Below are 13,486 nucleotides of genomic sequence, written 5' to 3'. Positions count from 1 at the left end.
TCAGGGCCCGGGTGGAGTAGGAAGTCAGTAGATGGCTGCCTGTGCTGCCCACGCAGAAGGCCAGCTCTCCTGAGTCATCAGCAAGGTCTCAAGGCACAGGGCAGGTCCTTTTCCAGGTCCGGGCCTCTATTTCCTCATCTGGACAATGGGAGGCCTGTCTGGACCAGGTGACCAGAAAGGCCCGGCTGTCAATGACTGTCTCTGAGTCGGCAGCCCAGGACAGGAGCCAGATGTGGAGGGTGGGCTGGAGGGTCTGGCTCTGTGGAGGGCCCCTAGAGGGAAAGGGTGGGCAGGAGGCTGGGATAGGGCAGACCCTGTCCCTCCCCTCTTGCTTCCTGGAGGGTGACAGCTCCTCCACGCCCTGAATGAGGCTGAGGCTGACTGATGAGAAGGCTCCAGGGCCAGGCTGTCAGCAAGTGCCCTCTGCCACCTTAGCGTGGCTAATTTGCATAAAATTTGCACAAATATGCATAATTTAGGAAACAGCTAGTGCTCATCTTGGGCAGTACAGTTCACTGTGATTTTATGAGCTTTGAAGCAGCCCTTTCTTCTCCTGTCCGCTCCCCCACTGCTTGCCTTTGTTCTGAGTCTGGCCTGTCAGATCCTGTTGCATCTGCCTACCTTTCCCAGGCTGGTGGACGGGCCTCGCAGGCTCTTGTGGGTCCCCAGAGAGAGCCCTTCTGCAGCTGCCAAGTGGAGCTGCCAGTGAACCTGACATTAGTCCCAGCCTAACCCTCCAAAGGCCTTCACAAAGGAAGTTTGGGGACCCTGAGAAAGCTCTATGTGGTTCACCCAGAGTGGGGCAGGCCAAAGTGACCAAATCCTCCTTCCTGACAGGGCACTAGGCTGGCTGCAAGGTGTGCCTGGGTTACTTCGAGCCTTTGCACCTGACATTGGTGAGGCACATTGGTGCCCTGAGGCTCCAGAAGACAGGGTGTACACTGTGACTGACCAGCCACAGCTGTCCCCAAGGGAACCGACTTGTGGACTGCTGTCAGCCTAGACGATATCCCCACTGCAGTGGCACAGGGCTCTACCCTGCCCTTTCAGCATCTTTATTCTTGGATTAGTCAAGGCTTTCTTGGGTACAAGTGACCCTAACTCAACTCTAAGTGGCTGAAGCAAAAGAATAAAAGAGAGAGAGGATTTACAGTCTAATGTCACTGAGAAAGCCAGGGGCATGTGGGCTTCAGGCACAGCTAGATCTAGAGGTGCAAATGCTTTCATGAGGACCTTGTCTCTGTCTCTGCTCCACTGTCCTCAGTGGTGATTAAACTGGCTCCCTCCCTGTCGTGGCCCCTGGGAGCTCCAGTGTTATGTCCTACTGGCTCCATTCCCACCACTTCCAGCTAAAGTCCAGAATGTAGTCTTATTGGTTTAGCTTGTGTCATGTACTCAAAGCTGAACCAATCACTGTCATTAGAAGCATGTGACCCTCTCATTGGCCAGGCCCAGGTCACATGCCCACCCCTAGGGACAGGGAAAGAGTTGGCCCCACTGCAAGGATTGAGCGTGGGGGAGGGGGAGGCTCCTTGGGGAAAATCAGGGACCCCTCCCAGATTCAGGGAGGCGGAACTGGGCATGCAGCGCCTTCCCAGGAGGAATATGTGGATGTCAACTGCAAGCACAGGGACCTGCAGATGGGCAAGAGGGGGTTGTGTGGGCAAGTGAGTTTATGGATGGGGAGCGCATGGCAGGTGCCTGGCCATGGGCATTCTCTTATCTTCATGAACAAAGGCAGGGCTTGTCAGGACTGAACCCAGCCCCATAGGCACCTGAGCGCCCGCTGGGGCAGGGTGCCAGGACTTCCAGTGGCTGTAGAGCCTGAGCCATCCGGCCTGAAAAACAGGGACCGCGAGCAGGAGGGACAGAGTGGCCGTCTGCATGCGGACCAGGAGGCCTTGCAACCGAGCTCTGAAGGAAGGTGGGCAGGGAGACCCCAAGTTTCCTTCCAACAAACGCAGGGTGAGCCCCGGCCCTGCACAGCCAGGGAGGCCGAGGGGAGGGGAGCAATCACAGACGCAAGAAACCCCATTTCAGCATGGTCTCTCATCTACTGCCCAGCCGCCATCCCATCCCGGCCCATTAGAGGCCAGAACTGCTGAGTCTGCCCTCCCGCCTCCCACCTGGGGCCAGCTCAGCGCTTTCCGTGCTCACTCGGGCCCACGGGCCCCTGGGCTGCCCAGTCCGGATGGAGGCTGGACCTGAGGCCAGAGCCTCGCCCTGCCCACACCCCGTATCCCCAACAGGTCCACGAGAAACATACAATGTAGAGTATATTCCTCCCTGTTTTACAAATGAGGAGCCTGAGGCCCAGAGCGATTAAGCAACTTGCTCAAAGTGGAGCAACTAGCAAATAGCAGTGGGATTTGAATCCACCACTGCAGACCCTGGGTTCTTTACAGTGGAGTGTGTGACTTCCTCTTTCTGGGCCTTAGTCCTACCACCTGCACAATGGGCAGAACACCACCGGTTGCCATGCTGCCAGAGGTATGGAGGCTCCAATAAGATTTTAGAAGATAGGGCTTGAGCAAGTGTCCTCTAAGCCAGAGCCTTTGTCCTCACTGTCAGGGAGGAGCAGGGGGCATCTGGAGCCCGGAGCCCTGAAGACTCGGGCAGACAGAATGTGTGACAGATGGCAGCTGTGCCTCAAGCCGCAAAGAGGAGGAAGGGGAGGAGGAGGATGGGCCTTTGGGGGCTGAGACTGGGGCCTTTGCTGAGCAGTGGAGGGAGCGGAAGGCAGCTGTCCAGGCTGGGGACGGCTCCTGCCGACCACTTGTGGAGGGCTCGGCGGGAGGGGAGAAAGGACGGAGGACAGTGGGACAGACCTAGGAGAGGCCGGACCCTTCTGATGCAAGCGGAGACAGAGCATGCTTGGGTCAGAGCAGGGCCATCTGGAGAGGAAAAAGGGACAATTGCCTCGTCTCCCAGTTACACGGCCCCTGCTGGTGGCTCTGTGACCGTGAACCACGGCCTCCTCACCCTGGTCCCTGCGGCCCTGTGCTGCTCCCACCTTACAGAGGGACCAGTGGCTCAGAGAAGCAAAGCACTGCCGGTGCCCCAGCGTGGGGTCTGGGTCTGCAGTTCACACAGGATGGAGCCGGGTCTGTTCCCTGCCTGCCCACCTGCTCTCTCTGGTGAGGATGCACAGGTAGAGGCCTTATTTTTGCATGCTTCCATACTGCTTTCCCAGAGCTTGAGCACCAAGCCCTCATTTGGGGGCCTCAGGGGCTCTCGGGGTGGGAGGGAAACCCACTTGGGCCATCACAGCCTCACCTGTGACTGGTGTTCCCACAGCCCCTGCCTTCCCACAAAGGAAGAGCCAAGCTCAGGTTCAGGAGCTTTCTAACAGTTATTGCTGTCTCCAAGACGACCGGCTACCTCTGGGGGCGGCGTGCTCCCCCCCCCCCCCCCCCCCCCGTGAGCGCTCACGGGTGCCCTCTGGGCTGGGCGACTGCAGCTGGGGTTGCTGCCGCCACAGAAGGTGTCCTGGCCCTCCAATGTCCTTCCCAACTCTTAGGGAGCTCCGCACCTGGCGGGGAGTCACCTGACAGACCGGTGCTCAGAGTGGGGGTGTCCTCTCAGAGCGCCTCCCGCTTCCCTGGTCGTGAGCTGCCTCTCTCTGTGCCTCTCCCTGCCCCACGTGGACGTGGGTGGTCCCCACAGAAGCAGCTGAGGCTCCCTGAGGGCGACCACTGCAACCCCGAGCAAGAGGCGCAGGCCCGCCCGCCGCCGTGGACGCGCATCCGTGAGCCGGCGCAGGCAGCCACTCGGTCTCCCTAGAAGCTGCTGATCCCATCTCACACTTCCTGTCTCCTGGGGACAGCTTCGGGGGATCAGTGAGCCCCTCTCAGGAGACATTTGGGGCGCGTCCTGGCTTGGCTGACATTCGTGATGCTGGGCCTAGTGGCTGTGCAAATTTCCTTCCAAGTCCTCCTTTCCACAGTTGCCAGCTTGCAGGGCCGACTGGTGGTTACCCAGCAACGTGGCAAATATTTGGGCCGCCTAGGCTGGTCGGTGTCCCCACCCTCGAATTAGTGAGATCCCGAAGGCATGCACCCCCGTGGGCTTTGCTGTTTTTTAAAATATCTGGGCACTTTGTAAAAATAACTCTGCTTGGCGAAGACCTTTCTGCTGACCGTTGTCCAGGGCTTGCTATTTGGGGACCTGGCAGGGTAAGTGGGGACTGCACAGATAAGAGGAGGAGGTGAGGACCCAGCACGGGGCCACGGAGGGCAGGAGCAAGGGCTCTGGGTTGAGAGGGCCCAGCGCTCACCTGGCTCCTGGGTCTTTGGCAGGTGGGGGCACGCAGCCCCCACAGACTGCTCAGACCCGCTCAGCCCTGGATTCTGCCCTGCCTCCGCCTGCGTCCCTGGGGCTCTCAGGCTGTGCCCCCACCTCATCCCTCCCCGGCACCCCATCTCTCTCCTGGGTGTTTCCGTGGTCCCCTTCACCCATCCAATTCAGCCTCCACACTAGAGCCTGCTCTAGAATGCGAACCTGATGCCCTCCTAAGAGAACTTGCAAGCCCCTAAGCTGGGCCCATCCCCGCCCACCCCGACTCCCCTCCCTGCAAACCTCCGTTCCAGCTATTTCCAGTTGCCTAAAGCATGCTCGCCCAGACCTCCAGGCCTTGCTGGGGCTGTTCCCTAGGTACCACCTGCTCCCCTCAACCCTCCCAATGTCCACCTGGCTACCCCAGGAGTCTCCAAGAGTGCTCGAGTTGGGCTAGATCTCCTGGCATGCCTGGCCGACGCCTGCCGGGACAATCCCAACACCGAGCAGCAAGTTTCTTTGAGTGATCTGCCTCACACCATCCAAGACCCGCCCCAGTGCCTCCACCACTGCATGGGGGCTCCTCGGGCAGGAGCCAAGGCGGTCTCTGCGACCCTCACAGCGCTTTGTGCAACTTAGATGCCCTCCCTGGGGTGGCCGTAGCCCCACGCCATGGCGCAGGGCTTGGTAAGGGGAGCGTGGGCTGGACTTCAGCGCCTTCCCCCTCAGCCGGCACAGTGGTTCTGGACACACTTGGCCATGGCTGTGTCCCAGGGCTGGCACAGAGACGGCACCCCAGGGAGCAGGCTGGAGCAGCCGTGGCCCCCACAGGAGCCCGTGTCTCGAGCCTTCTGCCCGGGCCACCCGTGGCTTCCACGCAGGCTCATGTTTCCTTCTTGGTCATGGGGGCTTTTGCCTGTGTCTGCTGCAAGGGGCTCTCACCTCAGAGGGGCTCCCTACCTGGCATCCGGCGAGGGCCTGCCGGGCACTCTGTGCGTCCTCGCAGGTCTCTTCCCAGGGTTGCACTGACTTCGCCCTGCTCCTGCTGAGGTCAGACAGACAAGCCTGTGGCGTGTCCAGGATAGGGCAGGCCTAGGAATGAGAGACAGGGAGGGGCAGACGCTCGGACTGCACCGTCCACTGCCCGCCCTGGCCTGGTCCACGTTCCTCCCACACACCAGGCACACCCCACCTCAGGGCCTTTGCACTCACCGTGCCCTTGACCTCAGAGAATCTGAACAGGGCTCACAGCCTCACCCCCTCTGCACTTGTGCTCGAGGGCCACCTCCTCAGTGAGGCCTTCCCTGAACACTCGTTTAAATTGCAGCCCCTCCCGGCACCCCCAAGTCCCTGCTTAATTTTTTTCCATAGCACCTATCACCATCTAAAATACAACGTATTTTACATTCCTTCATTGGGTGTTGGTTTCCCCACTAGCACGCAAGGCCCATAACGTCAAGGGCTTGTCACTAGCAGAGAGCAGGGAGAACGAGTGAGAGCTTATAGCAGGAGCAAAAGAACAAACAAATTACAGCAGTAGTAATAAAAACAGCAGTGCCAGCCTTGGGCACCCATCAGTGCCACGCCCCTAGCATGCTCCCCGCATCCCTATGCCTCGCAGAGTAGAGAAACTGAGGCTTAACAGGGTTGACGACTTTCCCAAGGCCACTCAGCCAGGGGCTGACTGAGCCAGGCTAGTTGTCCTGTAGGTCCCCAAATGTGCCCACAATGTGGCCACTACAGCAGGAAGAGGCTTCCCCTGGCCTGCCCTGGGCTATCGCCATCTGGAGGCTTCCTTGGCTTTGGCCCTGACACCCCAGTGCGCCCGCAGACCTTGGCATTCCTGACGCAGCAGTGGGCCAAGCCTTGGGCTGGGAGGAACATTTGAGCATCCATCTTTTGTTCCTGTAGCCCGAAGACCCCTCCTGGTCGGGGCCATCTGATATCTCCCCCTGGCTGTCCCACTTGCAATGTTCCCACACGCACTTCCAGAGAACATGACTTAGAAGGCATGGCTTTTTATCTCCCTCTGCCTGGCCTGTACCCCGTCGACCACTTCAGCCACACATGAATTGTTTTCTGACTCAACGTCTTTCTAAATCTACTTGTCACTTGCTCTTCTTATGTCAGCCCCCTGGCCCCTCATCCTACCATCATCTGCCATGGTCTCCTCCAGCAGGGCTCCCAAGGAACGTTGTGTATGAAATTATTTTGTGAACCAATAAAAATTTTAATCAGGTCGACATCATTACAGGAAAAGGAAATGATGGATCTTCCCTGATGCTGAGAAATGTGAAGAATGAACCTCACGATCCACCAGTCCATGCACCCGTGTGCACTTGCACCCACGTGTGCATGGCCCCCACAGATGCACATGGGTGCCCTGCACCTGCTCACACGCGTGCATGCTCACGGGACTCGTGCACATCATTGGACAAATCCCTGCAGCCCCTGGGCTTCAGTTTTGCCATCTGTACAATGGGGCCTTGATTGCTGAACCCAGACCCCTGCCAGCTGGGAGACCCCATAGTCTGGTGCCTGCTGGCAGCTGTACCTCTAGTCATATCACCCGGGAGGTGGCTGCTTTGCCCCACACTGCTGAGAGATGCCATCTCAGAGCACAAGGAAGAGAGTCTAATGCCCCAGCCCCCTCTCCCAGCCCACCCCTCACATTCGTGAGGTCTAGGCAATGGTACAGATCGAGGCTCAGCACCATATGCCTAGATACTTAAAGATCACACATGTTTAAAAAAATGTCCATTCATCTGCAAAATGGAAAGTAAAAATAAAAAAAAAAAAATGTCCTAGTCTCTTACCTTAACAAGCAGCAACCTGAAGGTCAGGTTCAACTATAGATGTCTTGGCAAGAACTGGCCCTCAGGGCCCAGCCCCAGGCGCTGGCCTGGCCTCCTCCCTTTTCCCACTACCCCTAGCTCTGTGCCCCCCAGAAGGGCTTGGTTTACTTACGTGGGTACGGGTGCACAAGCTCTGTCCCTCCCCACCCTGCAAACAGCCCCTAGCCACCTCTCAGGCCTTGAGTGTGTGCGCTGGTGAGCCCCGGGGAGAAACCCATTTCGGCAGAGTTCCAGGGTCCTCTAAAGAGAAGGGCTCAGGGCAGAGTCTTCTCACCTGGGTTGAACGTGGTGCTGGCCACCCTCCCTCCATGGGGGCAGTGGAAGGAGGAGCAGGGGAGGTCACTCCTAGGCCCTGACCAGGCCTGTGGCCCCAGCCCAGAGGCAGCCCTTAGGCCCCTCCTTTGCTGGACTTCTCTGCACAGGCTTCCTCTACGGCGGGCGCAGCATCTCAGGGCTGCATGCCAGGGAGGCAAGACAGGCACGCAGACATGCTCCAAAGTGGGCAGAAGTTTCTCTCACACGCCCAGTGCTGTGAGCCTCCTCCCTCGGGGTGTAGGTGGAAGCCGGCTGTGGGGGTGCAGATGGAGAGGTCACCAGCCAGGGCACTCATGGGGGACAGGTCCAGGTTGGTGCACAGTGGGAGGACGCAGCACTGCCCTCCTTGGGGTTTTGTGGGTGTTCTCAGAGCCCTGCCTCAAGGATGCCTGAGGCTACCAGAAACCCCAGTTAGCCTCACTTGGATCTTGGAGACAAATCCATTGGTGCCCATTGTCCCTCTCTTACAATGGGAGTCCTGAATGCCACTGAAGGAAGACACGCCTCCCTCTGACTCATTCCCCACCTTGGGGTGGGGACAGAGGGTCGGCTCCTTGCTCCATGGAGCCTAAGCCCCCTTTCCTCCTTCTCCAGCCCTGCCCCCACTGCCCCTGCCCCCCCCAAGCTGTGTAAACCCGTGGCCCCTCCCCCTCTGACATTCACAGAAGCTGCTCCCTGCTCTCCTCCCAGGTGGCAGGGCAGTGTTGTGGCAGGGCTAGGAAGCTGTTTGGCCTGACCCTCTCAGCAGGGACCCCAAGGGCAGGAGACCAGAGGCCTAGGCTGATGGGGCAGGGAGGGGGAGGGGAGTGGATTGGAGCCAGAGAAGTTGGGGGAGGCTCCCACTCCATGGAGCCTCCTCTCGGGACTCCTCCAGAGCCTCCCCAGCGGGCAAGGGGTGTTGAGCCCTCAGCAGATCTGCCATAGTGCCCTTGGCCCCTCGAGGGGTGTTTATCCCGCAATCAGGGCCTAGGATGGCTCAATGTCCTGCACACTCGTCTTCCTTCCTCCTTGGCCGTCCCTGCCCCCGGCCCTGTGGCCTCTCCAGTGATCGATGTCCGGCGTGGGGAGGGGCAGGGCAGTCCCTCGCAGGCCTCTGCCTGTGTGCTATGGTCTGAATGTCAGTGTGGCCCCTAACTCACGTGTTGGAACCTGGTCCCCAGTGCAATAATATTGAGGGGTGACGAGGGGTGATTAGATTATCGGGGCTGCCCTCGCAGATGGGGTAGTGCCCTCGCAAAAGAGGCCTGAGGTGGCCTGTTTTCTCCTTCCGCCGAGCCAGGACATCGTGGGGAGGAGGCATGGCCCTCACCAGGCACCAGTCCCCTGGCAGCCTCCAGAACTGTGAGCAATGAACCCCTGTGTTTCATAAGTTCCCAGGCTGAGGATTTTGTCACAGCAGCAGACAGACTGGGACGCCTGCCTGACAGAGGTACAGACTGAAGCCTGCAGTGCAGAGGTGCGGAGGGCCTGCTCCCCCAAGCTGACCAGCTGGCTGTAGAACAATCATTTAAGAGTAATCACTGGACAGTAGTCACTCATGTCTCTGTCTATGGGCCTGGGGTCCCAGTGGGGACTGTGCTCCGGGCAGCCATCAGTGACTCTCAGAAATGGTCTTGGATAGTCAACAGTATTGCCAAAGAAAGAATCCAATCTTAGTGCTGGGCACTGTGCTAGTATCTCATTTAATGTTTAAAATAACCCTGCAGGGGAGTTGGTATTGTCCCCATTTTATAGATGAGAAGATTAAGGCTCAGAAGATACACGACTTTTCAACATTCAGGGAGTAGCAGATGCCGCAGGCCCTGCCCATACCCTGTTAGTCTGCACACTCACCCACAGCTCCCCACTGCAAGCGTCTGTAATTCTTTGCTGAGGCCTCCTCAGCCCCAGGAGTTAGCTCAGCCCTTGGATGGGGTAACCCTGCAGTGCCAGGAGCTGCTACTCCTGGGGACAACCTTAACAGAGGGCCAGGAAGACGTAGGTAAATACTCCAGCCTCCTCAGCCATGTGTAGGGCATCTCTGAGGCGTGCTCTATGCAGTCCCTCAGAGGTCCCCAGTGAGACTAAACTCTGATGGCCATGGCAGTCACCTCCCTGTGTTGGCGTCCCTCCTTTCCCTGTGTCATTCCCATCTCCCTCCCACTGTTTCCCAGGGTCACTTCCCAAATAAAGTACTTGCACTCGAGTCCTTGACTCAGGGCCTGCTTCTGGAGAACCCAGCCTGAGACTGTCACTTATGTGGTGGGTGCTGGCTGAGACTGGATCCCAGGGAGAAGACACATTCGGTCCCACAAAAGCAAAGCCTGGCCTCTACTCACGCCTCCTTTCAGGGCTCCCAGCTCCATCGGGACGAAGTCCGCACTCCTGGGCGGGGTGACTCTGCAGCCACATCCAAGAACTCACCAGGCTGTTTTACTCCTCTGCCCCACTAGGCTGTGAGCCCGGCCATTGGCACTGGGGCCTGGCGCCAGTGTGGCACCTAGCAGGTGCTCTGAGCTGGGACCGGCTCCTTGAGTGAATGAGGCACTAGCCACGCTCTGGAGCCAGGACAGGGCTTGGTGGCTTCTGAGGGGATTTGGCTGGGGATGAGGGAGTGGCTTTCCCGTTGCCAGCCAGAAGAAGCTGCTGAGATGAAAAGATGTGAATTGTGGAAATGATTTCATGCTTACTGTGATGATTGGAGCGTTGGGGCCACTCTTCTTTGCAATTTCAGTGAAGAGCTTTTCTGCCAGGAGGAGGCCTCCCAGCTCTGTGACAAGGTGGCGTGGAGTCTCCCAGGGCCACCCCTCTCTGAGTGGCAGAAGCTTCAGGGAGGTGGATCCAGGTGTGCAGGACGTGGGGGCAGGCTGGGAGAGGAAGGGAGATGGCAGGGCTGGGGGGGTTGGGAGGAAACAGCTGTGGGGGGAGGGGCAGAGCACCAGGAGGGCTCCGCCTATGCCGGTCCTTAGGGCATGTCTGCCCAGGGTGAGGCAGAGGTGTGAGGACACCAAAGGCCTGCCACCTACGGAGGCAGCTCTGCACTGAGTCTGTAGTTTCCTCCGGATGCAAAACTGGAGGCTCAGTCTTCCTTGGGAGCTGTGCTATCCTTACGTCTTGGTCACTCTGTATATAACATGAGGCGCCGGAACTAAATGACAGTTTGGAAAGAGCACAAGATTTGAAGTCTGTTTAAAATCCTGACTCTGCTACTTACTGGCTTGTGACCTTGGCCTTAACTTTCTGCTCTGTAATATGGGATAGTAATAGCCAAATCTGCTTCTTTCACCTGGTGACAGGATAAGGTTCGTTCTTTCCTCCAACAAAAATCTACTGAGTACTTTCTAGGTACTGAGGACACAGCAGTGAATAAAACAGACAAACTCCCTGCCTTCGTGAAGTTTGTGGACTAGTAGGGATACAGCCAGTAAATCAGAAGAATAAGCACAGCACGGTCTGTTCGATGTTGACAAATGCTAAGGAGAAAAATAAACCAAGGAGAGAGACGAGGAAGCCGCGGTGGTGGTGGCAGCGGCTGTAATTTTAGGGTGGCAGAAAGGGTGGCACGGAGGAGGTGACATCTGAGTGAAAACCTGAAGGAGGTGAGGGAGGAAGCCATGGAGACCCCGGGAAAGAGGAGCAGGAGGTGTCAGAGAAGGGCTGGAGGGTTGGCAGGGTCCCACAGTCACGGAGGGCTTTGACTTTTACTCTGGGTGAGGGGAGCAGCTCGGGGCGCTGCAGGGGGAGTGACAGGACGTGACTGGTCTGAACTGATCCCTGCTGCTGTGGGGAGGGGCAGGGGCTGCAGCAATTGTGGCAGGAGATGCCGGTGGTCGGGTGGGATGCCAGCGCAGGGGACCAGGCGGGGGCAGTTCTGGCACCCCTGCGATGCAGGGCCCTGCCTGCGGGGAGGCAGCTATGGAGGACTTAATCGCCAGGACCCTCACGCCCCTGAGCCATCCTCCTGCTCTGTCTGGGAGGTGAACCATCTCACATTTTCTTAGCTCACTCTTCAGTCTCAGCTTGCCCCTTCTCCACACGCAGCCCACAGATCATCCTTAAAGCTGGCGTGAGCTGGAAGGCAGGGAGGCAAGGAGGGAGCAGCCTGCAGGGACAGCTCCGGGAAGGAGGTTTGTTTTGGCCCCAGTGCAGTTGTGTTGCGGCTCCAATGGAGAAGGATGGGTCTGGCCCCCCAGCTGCCCAGGGAGGACTGCTGGGCCCTCTCCCCCTGCCCGAGCAAGCATGTTCAGCCAGGCCAGCCTAGCCTGGGGCGGGTCATTTGGAACAGGGTCATTTTCACAGCTCTGACTCCCAGTCCTAACCAACCATTCTGCATTCTTTGCTCACTGGGTCACATTCTGGCCACTCTCCTGCTGGCCACTCACACTGGCCCCGATGGCCTGCAGATTTGGATCAGAGTGGGTGCACTGAGCACCTCTTATGCTCCAAGCACGCTTTGGGGTGCTTCCACAGATATCACCCTTTTTGAAAGACTCTTCCAGAACTACAAGACTGTTTCAGCTCCTCCCCTGGAATTTTGGCCAGAGGTTAGAGTGGCCTGGCTAGACCACTGTTGCCGCATGTCCTCGCTGTCCTGGCTATCGTCCTGGGGCCCAGCCCCAGCCTCCCTCATGGTCACAGTTCCGGTGTGGTGTTGAGATTCTGCTCCTGGACCTAAACAGTTCCACCCGGAAGGACGACAATCCAGAGGCACCAGGAGGACAGAGGTGTACAGCTCCCCCACGTGCCTTTCCCTGCCCAGAGCCCCTGGCTCCTCTGCAGCTGTGTGCCTCCCCAGCACCTCCCCATTCTGGCCCAGCTCTGCCTTCAGCTTTTTTAGAGACAGCATCTGGCTGGAGAGCAGTGGCACGATCATAGCTCACTGCAGCCTCAAACTCCTGGCCTCAAGCAATCCTCCTGCCTCCACCTCCCGAGTAACTGGGACAACAGGCACGTGCCACCCACCGTGCCTGGCTAATTTTTTTTTTAAAGGTGAGATTTCACTATGTTGCCCAGGATGGTCTCAAACTTCTGGCCGCAAATGTTCCTACTGCCTTGGCCTCCCAAAGTGCTGGGATTACAGGTGTGAGCCACTGCACCTGGGACTTACTACCTTAATTGGGGAACGGGGCATGGGAGGAGTGTCAATAGACGCCGAACAGACGTGTGGGCCGGGAAACTCCAGCACTGGTTGGCCTGGCCTTGCCACCTTGTTCCAGTCCTGGCCTAGACTCTCCTCTGGCCTCAGCACCCCCTGCCTCCTCTGGCGCCTCAGCAGCAGGTGCTCAGGGCTGGGCCAGCTCGGGCTGCTCACCGAGGCCCCAGATGGCTCCCTGGAGCGCTTCTTACCCAGAGTCTGTAGGATAGGTGGGAGAGGAGGGGCACTGTTCCTGGTCACAGAACTTGACCCAGGAGGCTGGGGCAGCAGGGGCAGGCAGATCAGAGAGGCTGTCGTGCTGACCATGTGCCCTCACTCTGGGAGCGTGGCTGCCGGCTGCCAGCTTCTCCTGGGCACTGGCTGAAGGGCCTGATTGCTCTGGTGGCCTCCTCTTCTGGAAGAGGGGGGAACAGTCTGTCAAATTTCTGGGGTGTTCAGGAGTAGCCCTCCCTGAACAGCAGGGAGGACAAGAGAATTCTCAGGAGCCCCCTGCCCTAAGCAGTCGGGGCGCACCAAAGCCAGGCGGCTGGGGTGGGGAGGCGCACGGCGCCCTGGGCGGAGGAGGTGCGGGAGCTGCGGCATGAGCAGCCGGGAGTCTCACACGCTTTGGCTGCAGGCATCGTTGCAGCACCTACACTGCAAGAATCTCAGATGTGATGATAGTTCTAAGGAGTGAAAGATTCCAAGAGCAGGTTCCAAGATTCCAAGGCAGGGTCCAAGATTCCAAGGCAGGAAGCTTCCCAGCTCTCGAGGCCACCGTGTCCCTGCCTTGCTGGCATGTGCCCAGGGGACCACACTTCCCCAGGCTTGAGTCAGGGCCCGGGGAGGCGCCACACATGCTGCTGGTGTTGTTGGCGTTGAGCTTCCTGTGTTTCTGAGGGCAAAGCCCTGTATGTTTGGAAAAGTT

This window comes from Microcebus murinus, chromosome 6 (genome assembly GCF_040939455.1).
Source record: "Microcebus murinus isolate Inina chromosome 6, M.murinus_Inina_mat1.0, whole genome shotgun sequence".
Classification (NCBI taxonomy): Eukaryota; Metazoa; Chordata; class Mammalia; order Primates; family Cheirogaleidae; genus Microcebus; species Microcebus murinus.
The sequence above is the reverse complement of the archived record's forward strand: the minus strand, read 5'-3'. Positions refer to the sequence as shown.